Source organism: Monodelphis domestica, chromosome 2 (genome assembly GCF_027887165.1).
Source record: "Monodelphis domestica isolate mMonDom1 chromosome 2, mMonDom1.pri, whole genome shotgun sequence".
In the NCBI taxonomy this organism is placed as follows: Eukaryota; Metazoa; Chordata; class Mammalia; order Didelphimorphia; family Didelphidae; genus Monodelphis; species Monodelphis domestica.
The window spans coordinates 273,917,926-273,931,138 of NC_077228.1; the positions used below are offsets into that span (position 1 = coordinate 273,917,926).

Genomic DNA, 13,213 nt, shown 5'->3' on the forward strand with positions numbered 1-13,213 from the left:
AGATCACAGAAATAGAGTTGAAAGCCACTGTGGAGATCAAGTCCAATTCCCTCATTTTAGAGCTACATAGGCACAAAGAGGCTAAGTTCATTTCCCAAAAATACATGTCATCAAGCTATCCGGCCCCTCCTGAAATATGCATCTGATTCAGTTGTAAGAATGTCTTTTCCTTGACAACTTTTTCTCTTTCCTGTCTTTTATCTAGGCATAGAAATAAAAGACAAAAATGACAGGATTTCTTACCCTGCACCTATGATTACAGACATCACAAATGTGCTATCTACTACACAAAGATTTTGTGGTCCATAAGTATTTGTTATGTCCTACAGGAAAAAGATAAGGGGCATAACTCAATAACAGAAGACAGTCTTCTATAAGACCATACTCTTCTATAAGTTGGTGAAGTCTCACAGAAAGATATCGTAAGTCCTTACTTATTTCATAACAGAAAATCAAAATATGAATTGTTGGAATACTGCTAGAAAATATGCTTCCTTCAATATTTCTTCCCCTTATAAATATATGTCAGCAAAAAAAATATAAATATATGTCACACAGAAGGAAGAACTATGTTTCTTTTTACTTCTCATATCCCTAAGGCTTAGACTGGTGCTTCAAATATAGTAAGTGTTTAATAAATGCTTGTTGACTTGACTAAGACCAACAGGACAGAGCATGGGAGGAAGTTTGTGTTTAGGATAATTCAATTCTTCTTCCTAAACATCCTGTGTTCTTCTATTAGCACATTTGCTACTGGCCCACATCCTTTGGCTCTCCCCATCCTCCCAGGATCCTATCTGCTCCAGTCTGCCTCAAAGGTTGTTAGTATGATGCCTGTTCATAAGGGGACAAGATTTTGTTAAGTTTCTCCATTACCCCATTGGATTTCTAGTGATATAACTTGGTTTGGAATACTGTCTATCGCATTGGCAACCATCACTATGTGATAGGAAGGGAGTAAAGAGTTTTCAGTCAAGATCCTCTAATTCCCAATCCTCTGATCTTTCCACCAAATGGAGAGTAGGAGGATTCAGTTATCTGGAAGGATCAGTTTCCTTCTCTATAAAGTGATGGATATATCTGAAGTATATGTTCCAAAAATCCCTTCCACCTTTAAGAATCTATGCCTATTATTTCCTATGATGTGTTTATAAGAGGTCCACTTTTACCCGACGTTAAACTCTACCTCCCACCTCCTGAGGCTTTCTGGGCCTGAAGAAGCCCAACATGTCCTATCTCTTTTCTACAATCGCTATTTTCTCCTGTTTCTCCTCTCTCCCCTCTTATGCTTTTTCTTCTCTTCCCCCTCTGCTCCTCTCTCCTTCCTCTCGACTCCTCCTCCTACCCCTCGGTTCCTCCCCTCTTCAGTCACTCTGCTTCCGCCTTCCCCCGCCCACAAGCCCCGTTCCACCTCTGCACCTCCCCCCTCTCACCCGGCTCCAGGCGACCCCTAGGCTTTGGGGGCGGGCTTTCCCATGGCACCTCCCACTCACTTCTCCAGAGCTACTGGTCCAGCACCCAGCGGCTTTCGCTAAAGGAGACACAGCCCCGCCCTGGGGAAGCTCCTAATTGGCTAATTAGGGCTGGGTAGGGAAATTGGGTTGGACCTCTGGGTAAACCTTCCCTACTCACCCAGATCATTCCTAGGTGCATTTGGGCAAGTGTGGGTGGCGGAGCTCTACCCTGAAGTCGGAGGGTTGTGTGGTCCCAGGGGGTCGGAGTAGGGATGATGATCAGCCCGCGAAGGCGCCTCCCCCATCCCCGGAGGCTCGGCTCCTGGCAGTTCCGCTGCCGTTGCGACGGAGCTCGAGCCTCATTCTAAAGGACTGGGAACTGAGTGGGGAGGAGGGGTAATGCAGCAGGGCGCCCTCTACCGAGGACACTCAGACCGGGACACGGACTTGTATTTTGCACTGTTACCTCCTTAGGTGCTATGCTCCCTCAGTCCCGTGTCCTCACTTGTCCTCACCCCTGTTCTCCACCCCACTCTATCTGCCTCGACTTTACTCTTCCTTGCTCGTCCTCTCATCCCGAGGCCCTACCTCGTCCGCACCCCACTCAGCCCTTCGCAGCCAGCCCCTCACCCCTGTCCTCGGAACTACCTCTATTTTCAGCCTCATTCTTACCTTCACCATCTCACCTCCCTAGCCCCTCACATATATCCTCAGCTCTCTGCCATGGGCACCACCTTTTCATTTTCAGCCATAAAATTCCTCCTAGGTTCTCAGTCTGTCGCTACACACTCCTTCCTCCTCTGCCCCCTTACTCCAAATTCCGACAACGTCCTTCTCAGAACAACCCCTTCATTTGCAACGACAACCTCCGAGGTTCCTTCTCAGGCCCTCACTTTCACTCCTTTCCTTCCTAGGAAACTTTCACATTATCATCAAGGCTATCTTGAGAGAAGTGGCTAGGTTGCATGGTGGATAGGATACTGGCCTGAGAGTCAGGAATACTTGAGTTCAAATATGGCCCCAAACAATAAAAGCTATATTGACATGAGCACTGTACCCCCGGAAACCCAGGTGAACTATTATCAGGGAAACTCCCTTGCCCTTGCATCCTAGTGACTCTGAACTTAGAAACACCCAATGACACACCCTAGGGTCCTGAGATGTTTATCCTCCTTGATTGTCCTCTAGATTTAAGATGGACAAAGAGATGAATCTTTATGCCTCCAGGCAGACCCCAGTCAGATGACCACCTCACCCCACCAAATGCCTGAGTGACTAGCACTCTAGGTCACATCCACACCATAACATAGCATCTGTGGTAAAGAGTATAAAATCCCCAGAACTGATGTCATCTGGGGCACAGCCTTTCCATCCATGCTGTCTCCATGGAGGAACAGCCTTTCCATTCATGCTGTCCTCCCAGGAACTGCTCCCCATCTTGCTGTCCCACCTTGCTATCCTCCTGGCCATTCTCAACATAACTTCCTAAATTAATAAATTTCTCTTGTTGTTTTTAAGCTAAGTTTTGGAGTCTTGCATTCTTGCAAAAGGTATCCTTCCTGAACCCCAGGGGTACTCATCTGAACCCCATAACAATACGACCTGTGAAAGTCACTTAACTTCTGCCTATTTCCCTATCTAAAAAATGGGGCTAATAATAGCACCTACCTCATTGAGTTGGATAAACCTTACTATTGTGGATAAAATGGAGCATTTATAAAGTGCTTTGCAAACCTTAAATGATTGAATAAATGCTAATTATTGTTGTTATTAAGCTCTGACAGATTCTACCATCCCTAAAAGACTTCAATCATGGTCACAGCAACAGACTTTGTTTTCAGAAGATCAACCTAGCTATATATAGAAAAGATAATTTCAGTAGGCTGGTCACTAAATCAGTCTGGTATCCAGTGAACTTTTAAAAAATGTTTTGGTAACTATATTTCAATATAATTAATTTCCTTTGTAATATCATTTTATGCATTTAGAAACATTATTCTGAGGAAGGATTCATAGTCTTCCCCAAACTGGGGGGGGAAAACACATAAAAAAAAAGTAAAGAACCTTTGTACTAGATGATAAATTTTTGGCCCATGATAACTATGAAATAAAGAAAAAAGGTGCTGATGCAGAGTGGTAGAAAAGAAAGCAAATGATACTAAGAATCACAATTTTAGATCATCTAGAAACTATACTCTAAATATCACTTCTTTGTCTACTAATAGAGTTGACATACTACTGGGAAGGTTAAATGGTATCAGTCTTGAAATTCACTCTATAAATGAAACAAGACAAAAGAAAATCATTGTAGTCAAATAAAAGGATGGCTCAGAGTTCTTTTTGGAGCATCAAAGGAGTAGCTAAAATTTGTTTTGTCCTGTGTCCAAAAGTAACAAGAAATGTGGGATGTGTCAGCAAACAGGAAAATTACAGTGTATGACAGGACAAAGTAGAACTATAATATTCAGCTCCATAATGGCCTCATGGTGCTATTCAAAGCCAGTGATCACTGGCCTGAGTAATGCCCGGTTTGATTATAGTCAATCTGAAGCTGAGACTATCCCCACAGCCAGGCAAGAGCTTCAGTCTGGAATGGGCATGAAGGAATTCATCAGTTGAGGACTATCCAAGAGAGATCATCAGAGTGGACCAGGAGCATTCACTTTACAAATACCACATGAACAAAATCCTTTCTATAAAGTGTGGGCTGTAACCTTTCTTTTTTGTACTAGAACCCTCTTTGAATTGATGGCATCTCAAGACTACAAAAGCTGTGGATGGAGTTTGTATATAGTACTGAAAGGAACTTAATCACAAGGACAGTGTATCTGTTTTACTGTAAGATATAGATACATGCATATACATATATGTATATATAAACATATATGGTGTCTTTCTATATTCAAAAGACAATAAGGGATTATAATTTAAGATGCTTTATTACTTAAAGAAGTTTATATAAACTAATCACATAACAAGAAGGCTAAACCACTTCAGAATGCAAACACTTTATTTTTCTGCCAGGTAGAGAGATATGGAAGTCAACTATAATATAGAATTTTAGAATATAGGCTTAGCAGTAAACCTTGGATGAATTTAAATCTAAGCCTACCTGTCTTCCAAACTTTCTCGTTCCTTTTGAGGGTACAACTAATCTTCTTGTCACAGAAGTTTAAAATGGAGTCTCCCTCAACTCCTTACTCTTCTTTTCCCTTTGGTATCTGCCTTTTGTCCTTCTTTTCAAAGAGGACAAGTGATATTGTGGGTTGATGTCATGACATAAGTGTGAGTTGGATTTACGTGAGGCAAAGTTGCACAAAATTATCAGCCTCACTCTTCATATCATCTAAGTCCAGTGGTAAAGTGAAAGTCAGGACAAGTGTCCATGGCCTAGGGTACAGTGGATAACCTTGGTGTCTTTAATGTCTGACCAAGCCCTAAGGATTCCACTGCACCTGCTTTAGCAACCTTCAAAGCCATTGGAACACTCATCAACCCATTCCACTAGAAGTCTTCACATAGTTAGGGTACACATTTCTCTAACTCATTTGCAGGCCTGGTTTAGCCCTTCTACAGAAATGGTTTTACCAGAGAATGGCAGCTGTATGGTATGCTACAGCTTCTTGGAGCTATAGGTGAGAGTTGGGTAAAAGGTGGATACCAAAAGTAGGTGTGAAGTCCTGAAAAGGACTGGACAAGCCCTACCAGAGGTGCTAGTCCTCCCTGCACATTCCATATAGTCCCCATATATCTAATCCTATCTATTTTATCTCAACAATGTCTTCCATATCTATCTCCTTTTCTCTGTTTACACTGCCAACAGACTTGTTCAAGGTCCTCTTCATCTCTTGCTTGGAGTGTTTAAAGAGCCCCCTAATTGTTCTCTCAACTCCCTGAGACTCTCCTCTCTCCAATTCTAATTATTTTCCTAAATCATAGTTCTCTCTATGCCATTCCCCAACTTAATAAACTCCAGCAGCTCCTTGGGGTCTAATACAAATTCTTAGGATTGGAATTTAAAGCTTTTCACAACCTGGCTTCAATCTGCTTTCCCATGATAATCATACATATCCCCCCTCATACACTACAGTCCAAATGAGCCTTTTTTGTTGTTCCTCAAACACCATGTTTCATTCCTGGTAGTTTGGTACCTTTGCACCACCCCCTCTGTGCTTGGAATATATTTCCCTCACCTCCACTTCTTAAAGAGTCTTTAGTTTCTTAAAAAGCTTAGTTTAAATGCCACTTCACATTTTAGGACTTTCCTGATCCCCCCCCCCCCAGTGCTTACTCCAAAAAGTTGCTCTGTATGTGTGTGTGTGTATATATTTTTGTATATACTTATATATATTTGTATATACTTATACTTATATAAGTGAATGTTTTCTCTTCTTGGAGAACGGAAGCTCTTGAAAGGACTGTTTGGTTTTTGTCTTTGTATTTTCACAGGTCCTACCACATAGTATGTGACTAATGCTTATTGATTGATTTAAGATAGTCAATCAATAAGCTTATCAAGTGCTTCCTATATGCCAGGCACTATACTAAATAGAAGGGATATGAAAATGAAAACAGTCCCAGGTAACATTCTTTTTTAAAAATAAGTTTATTCATTTAATTAATTTTGATATTTTTCCATGGTTATGTGATTCATGCTCTTTCCCTCCCCTCCTTCCACCCCCCTCCTGTAGCCAATGAGCAATTCCACTGGGTTTTACATGTGCCATTGATCAAGACCTATTTCTGTATTATTAATATTTGCACTAGAGTGATCATTTAGTCTACATTCCCAATCATATCCCCATCGAACCATGTGATCCAGGTAACATTCTTATATAAGGGGGATATGTGAAGTGAAAATCTAAGGGGATCTTGAAATAATAAGATGTATCCTTTTTAGCCACTATTTAAAATAAGAGACCAGGGAAACCCATCTTTAAAATGGAATATATTTTATTGAGAGAAAATATGGAGCAATGGCACATATCATGGACCTGAGATAATGTTCCCCTGATGTATATTGAGCAAAATGTGTGGCCATGCCTCAAGTCATTGACCTGAGACAAAATGACCCAATATTTAGGGACACCCCCCCATTTGTAAGAAAATACAATCCTCCATTTAAATGATACATTCAAGCCTTCCTTCTAATTAACATTTTTTTTAAATGGTCTAGGATTGGGGGCAGAGGTTTTAATATAGAAACAAAAGACAGGGATGTTAATTTGATTAGCTTTACAGTGGCTACAAAGAGAGGAGTTCAGGGCTTGATTACCTTGGGTCTTCCTACTGGCACAAGCCAGGAGGGAGAAATCCTACACCCTTTCCTTCTTCCTTCTTCTTAATTTCTTTCCACTATATTAATTAAATCACCATAAACTTCCAGCTGACTTGGGTATTTATATAAAAATATATATACACATATTTGGGATATCCATGGCAACCAAATAATTTAGTTTAGGTCACAATGCTAAAATTATCCTTTACAGAATCCAAGAATATTAAAATCTGATACTGCTTCCATTTCTTCTCCCTCTATTTGCCAGGAAGTAATGGCACCAGATGCCTTTTTTTTTTTTGGTGGCAGATTCTAGGTTTTTTTGTTTTGAAACTTCAAGCCAGCTTTTTCACTCTCCTCTTTTACCCTCATCAAGAGGCTTCTAAATTTATCTTCACTTTCTGCCATCAGAGTGTGAATTTAGCATCATCTGCATATCCGAGATTGTTGATATTTCTCTAAGGAACTTTAATTCTGGCTTTTGATTGGTCCAGCCTGACATTTTGCATAATGGACTCTGCATATAAGTAAAATAAATAAGATGACAACAGTCTTATCTACTCTTTTTTCCAACTTTAAACTAATTATTCCATGTTCAGTTCTAACTGTTGCTTCTTGATCTGCAAACAGAATATCTTGGTTGTTAGATCTTACAGTCCAGGTTCCTATGCAAAACTGATCATTAAAGCAGGAGAATTGCCTTAGACCCAGTCACTGCTTTATTAATACCGGAACTACTTGTATTGCCCTCTACCATATGTTGGAAACCTTCTAATCTGAAGACCTCATATTCCAGTGTCAAATCTTTTATCATTTTAATACTATCCATGAGATTTTCTTGGCAAAGATAATTTGCCATTTTTTTCTCCACTGGATCACCTTTTGTCAGAACTTTCATCTTGGGTAATTCTGTACAGCATAGTTCCTAGTTTCACTGAGCTATTCAAGCTCTTATGTGATATTGAAATCACTTTTAAAAAGACTGATATATATTAATTTAAGGTCACCAAGGAATTCACTTATGTAATTCCTAAATGAAACACTCAAGTCAGCTGCCAAATTTTTATGGTGTTTTAATTACAAATAGGAGGAAGAAAGTATCAGAGGGAGAAAGGGACAGAGAGAGAGACAGAGACAGAGAGAGAAACAGAGAGAGAGAGACAGAGACAGAGACAGAGAGAGAGAGAGAAACAGAGAGAGAGACAGAGAGAGAGAGAGAGAGAGAGAGAGAGAGAAACAGAGAGAGAGACAGAGAGAGAGAGAGAGAGAGAGAGAGAGAGAGAGAGAGAGAAGGATAAGGGAGAGAAGGAAAGAAGTTTAAATACCAACTCTGGCTCAGGCTGAGCCAAAGTGGGCTTTAAGGCCCTGGATAGCCAAGGCTATCAGAGATAGTCTAAAGGGACCAGTCCTTATCACTCACATGACCAATCTGAAGGAAACCAGTCTGTGGGCTCTTCCAACTCCAAGCACCAACCTCCAACTGCCTCTAGCCCTCCTTACAGGAAGTCCTGAGAACGCCAGAGGCTGTCCTCTACCTCACTTCCTGTGTCTCACATGTGCCAATGATGGTTATAGCTTGACCTAGGACCTCCCAGAGGTCTGTCCTTTTTTTGCACATATCTGTTGAAGGCCATATTCTCAAATAATTAAATCTTGAGGTTGCTGCAGCCCTTCCTAATCTTGTTACACTGAATAGGGTGGAGATTGTAGTTTCCAAGTCTGATTCTGTTATTCCAAGTATCTCTATTGTTATTGATCAGGAAATAGTTAAATCAGATCTTCTAAAGAATGGTCTGAATAGGGTGGAGTAGTTTTGAAATTCACAATGGGTCTTGTAAACATACCAGCTATGAAATTACAATAGTTAGAGATAAGGGGAAAATAGGGGAGAGAGAGAGAGAGAGAGAGAGAGAGAGAGAGAGAGAGAGAGAGAGAGAGAGAGAGAGAGAGAGAGAGACAACACAACCAATGTTTTGCTGGGCGCATTGACAAAAGCCAATTAGGGGGCAGTCCCCTTTGGCAGAAGAGTATACATTCAAAATAAATGTTCAATCATCCTTCAGTTCAATCAACCACACCCCAAGGTTCATTCTTGATCTTGATGTAATGTAGGTTTTCTGGCATCTTTCTGCAACAGTTCATTCTCTGGATTTAGGAGTTAGGAAGCTTCTTCCCTGAAGATCTTTCTCAAACAAAAAACTTTTCAAAATCTTGGAATTTTACTAAAATACAATCCCCCTGAAGTGGGTGTTTAAAAAAATCCAGTTCAGCTCAGGATGCATTGTTGAGTTATAGGGGTGTATGAGTCAGTTATTAAAAGAATTCAAAAACAATAAAAACAAAACAAACAAAAAACAAAAAAAATATGTAAAGGAAAAAATATGGAATAAAGTTAAACTTTTGGGAGAAAGGGAAGGGAAAAAAATTCAAAATCAGAATCAAAATACCAAAATCTATGTATAAAATGTTGAGTAAACAAGAATAACTTCATAATGGGCCCTTGTAAAGGTCCAATTTAAAGTAATTTCTATCCCACAAGTCTGTAGGACAGAATGCAGTAATATTTCACTTACGCATTTGCAGCCAAGACTACAGGAAGTTGCCATACTATAAGAAGGAAAGGAACTAGAATTCTATTTTGATAGGGAACCGTCATTCCCTGGTCTGACTTTTTTCATTCTCAGGGATATACGGAGCCAGCATGATAGTCAAATGTTGGTACTTGTATGAGTACTTCATAAAGAGTGTAGATACAAGGAAGTCCTATGACTTAACATATGTCAAGCATCGCAACCTTGAGTCCACATTAGTATTTCCTGTGTGCTCTTTTGGCACTATTCAGGTTAAGTCTGTGCTCCATTTTTTTATCCCATTTCCTGGAATCAGACACAAACATTAATTATAGTCCCATAACATTTTATCAATAAATGGTAGGTTCCCACAGTCTAAAGCTGTTTGAGCATGTATTAATAATATAGCAAGTATGTATATTTAAACTTATATTACTGCAGAGAGAGAGGGAAAAAAATTTAATTGTATGTACCTTTTGTACAAGAAATGAGGAAAGGAGGAAAATAAAATATTCAAAAGAAAAGCAATAATAAAAAAATAAGGGAAAGAGAGGGAAAAAATCAGGAATTCAATGTGTTTTTGAAAAACAGCATCCACTTGTCAAGGGATTATTATCTTCAATGCATTTGATAGGATACAGTCAATCAGTCTCAACAGAAGATGCTCTCTTTATAGGTGAGCAATGAATCCAAGAGTCCTTCTCTCCAACCTTTATAGATGTTGGAGTAGTTAACATTTGGAATGGTCATTCCCAGGAAGGCTGAGTTGCTCCAGTATGCTGCAAATTCTTAATATACACCTTGTCTCCTGGGTTCAGGTTGTGAAGTTAAAAGTCTAGTGCTTTGGCTTGTACTACAGTTCTGGATTCATGGAGTTCATGCAGTTTATGATATAATTCCTGTATATAGGAAGCAGTAGTAGTATCTCCCCCTCATAGTGATGTATATGCCGGGGAGAAAGGCTTAGCTTGTATAGGCGGATGTCCAAAAGGCATCTCAAATGGTGAGATATGTAAGTCTCCTCTAGGCCTGCTTCTAAGATAAAATAGGGCCAGAGGGAGAATTTCAGACCATATTAAATGTGTCTCAGTGCATAAATTTTCCAATCATTGTTTTAAGTTCTTTGTTCATCCTTTTCTACTATTTGGAGTGGAGACAAAACTGAAAAAGGTTATTTAATATCAACAAAATCAATAGAGTCTAAGAAGAATCACCTTCATTATATTTGGGAAGCTCCTTGGGCACCCTCCTGAAGGGCACCTCTCTGAGGGTCATTAGCACCTCGACTATTCTTTGGACGAACACCGTTTCTCATATATTGTTGTTGGGTATTATCATTTTCTTCATTTTGAGCATTGTCATCATTTTCCCAATTCCTATTTCTAAAATTCTGGCCATTTTAAATGCATCTCAGTACATAATTTGCCAATCATAGTTTTAAGTTCTTTATTTATCCTTTCAACTTGGCCTGACCTCTGGGGATGATATGGAACATGGAATTTGGGAATTATCCCCAAGTAAGAATATATTTGGTTTAAGACAGATTCAGTAAAGTGAATTCCTCTATCTGAATCAATACGTGCTGGCAGTCCAAAGCAAGGAATAATTTCTTTTAAAAGCACCTTAGCAACAAAAGCCACCGTGGTTCAGGTCACAGGAAAAGCTTCTGGCCATCTGGTCAGTTGATCTACTATGACTAGACAAAATTTATAATGTCCAGCCTTTGGCATTGTTATGAAATCTATCTGCAGGTGCTCAAAAGGTGTGTAAGCCAGAGGACGCCCACTGAAAGCTTTGCCACGAAAGGCATGTTGGTTATATGCCTGGCAGTAGAGCAGGCTGAACACACTTTAGAGGCTATGGTAGTTATACCGGGGGCTATCCATACTCTCTTAACAGAGTCTACGATTCCCTGGGTACCAAAGTGACCATTCTTATGAACAGATTGGCAAATTTGGTGATAGAAACTTCTAGGGAGCAGGGGTTTCCCTTCAGATGTCACCCACACTCCATTAATCTGTTTTTCTTTAAATTTTTGTTTCCATTTTTCCACTTCCTTTTTGTTATAGGAAAATGATAAATTTAAATCATCAGTGGTTGTTAATGTTAAAATTAATCCAGGTCCTTCTATGGCTGCTAGCTTTGCAGCAGTATCTGCTCGGTCATTTCCCTTTGTACAGTTAAAAGAGTGGTTGCCTTAAACTGTGACCACGAAAATATGGTTTCACAACAGTGTCTTGATCTTATATTAAAATAAAGTGGTCGCCATGGAAAAATTCCCAAATATGAAATACCCAAGTCAGCTGGGTTTTATGGAGATTTTAATTAATACAAATTAAGGAATTAAGAAAAAAGAGAGAGAAATATAGTATGAATGTCCTAGGCCAACATGGCCTAGGCCTAAGCCCTAAGAGAGACCAATCAGTCTTTGATCCATTCACCATGAGATCTTTTCCAAGCAAAACTCTAGTGTTCAGAGAGACCCTCCAGTTTAGCTCAGGAAGCTCCACTTCAGCTTCCAAGGCTGCATTTCCATTTCAGAGGCCTTTCTGACCTCCTTTTAAAGAGAATTTTCTCCTATGTCACATCCCCTAAGTTTTCACATCTACCAATCACAGTAGATGTTTTCACAGGAGTGACCATTCTTAATTCACACCTTCTTTAGTTCTCAACTTCTCTGGGTAGACTAAAACTTTACAACTTTTTTGTTAAGCTTGTCCCTTGCAAGTTTGCAAGCTGCCTGACCTTTTAGTAATTAATTTGACCTTTATAGGTACTTAGCACCTTTTTGTATTAGATCTAAAAATAGACTTAGCTTAAGGGCTTTTGCCTCACTATAAGTATTGAGTTAAGTACTTTTTCATTGTTCAGTAAGGAGTTTACAACTTTATCTTCCCCTAAAGTATGGGTAGAGTAATGTTAGAGTTCTCACATTCCTGATCAAGTACCTTCATTGTTTAAAATGGGGAATGGTCTTAACCAAATATTCTAAGGTAGAGTCTGAGAATTTTTAACATTCACAAGTCTGAGAAAGTTTAAGATTCACACCATAGAAACAGGGTCAGAACCACCTGTATGGGCAGAGCAACGAACTATAGCTAGGGGCTTCAGTCAGTTTGAGAGCAGAAAGAACTTCATTAATAATGACTGCATTAGCTATGGATTTTCCAGCTGAGGTTAAAAATCCCCTCTGGAGCCATAGCATCCCGACTGAGTGACAAATGCCAAAAGCATATCTAGAATCCGTATAAATTGTTGCCTTTTTTCCCTTGGCAATTATACAGGCATGTTTCAGAGCTATGAGTTCTGCCCCTTGAGCACTAATATTAGAGGGCAGCGAAGCTGACCACTCAGTGGCAAATTCTGTGACTACAGCTGCTCCAGTGTAGCATATGCCATCTCTCATAAAAGAAGAACCATCAGTAAATAAGACCAGATCTGAGTTGTTTAAGGGAGTGTCCAAGAGATCATTTTGAGGCTTTTCTGCCATGGACACTAGTGTTTCACAACTATGTAATGTTTCTCCTGAAGTTGTTAAATCTGGAAGCAAGGTGGCAGGGTTAAGAGTTGAACAGTGCTTCAAGGTAATGTTTTCATTGTTTAACAAGGTTATTTCATACCTTGTAATTCACTGATCAGAAAACGTCTGTGTTTTATGTCTTAGCAACAATGCTTCTACCTCATGTGGGAACATAATTGTTAATGGGCATCCTAATACTAGATCAACAGTTTTTGTCACTAGTAAGGCTGTAGCAGTTACTCCTCTAAGCAATGGTGGTGCTCCTGATGCTACTGGGTCCAGTTGGGCAGAATAATAAGCAATTGGGCACTGAGAAAGTCCCAAAGTCTGAGTTAAAACACCTGAAGCTACCCCTCTTCACTCATGTACATACAAAGTAAATGGCTTGTTG

General features: G+C 39.7%; 1 protein-coding gene across 7 annotated transcripts in view; it reads right to left on the reverse strand.

The window, feature by feature from the left end:
• The window catches only part of SLC26A8 (solute carrier family 26 member 8), a 227,765-nt gene that overhangs the window by 210,323 nt on the left and 4,229 nt on the right, over positions 1 to 13,213 (reverse strand). For 2 of the 7 annotated variants that reach the window (XM_007483767.3, XM_016431013.2), the window contains exon 1: positions 1,633 to 1,815. The exons of 2 other annotated variants lie outside the window; for them this stretch is intronic. The gene's annotated coding sequence lies outside the window, so the exon portion shown is untranslated. Of the gene's footprint in view, positions 1 to 1,632; positions 1,816 to 13,213 lie in introns of those variants that run through there. 3 more of the 7 variants (XM_007483766.3, XM_007483765.3, XM_007483768.3) reach the window with 2 other exon arrangements.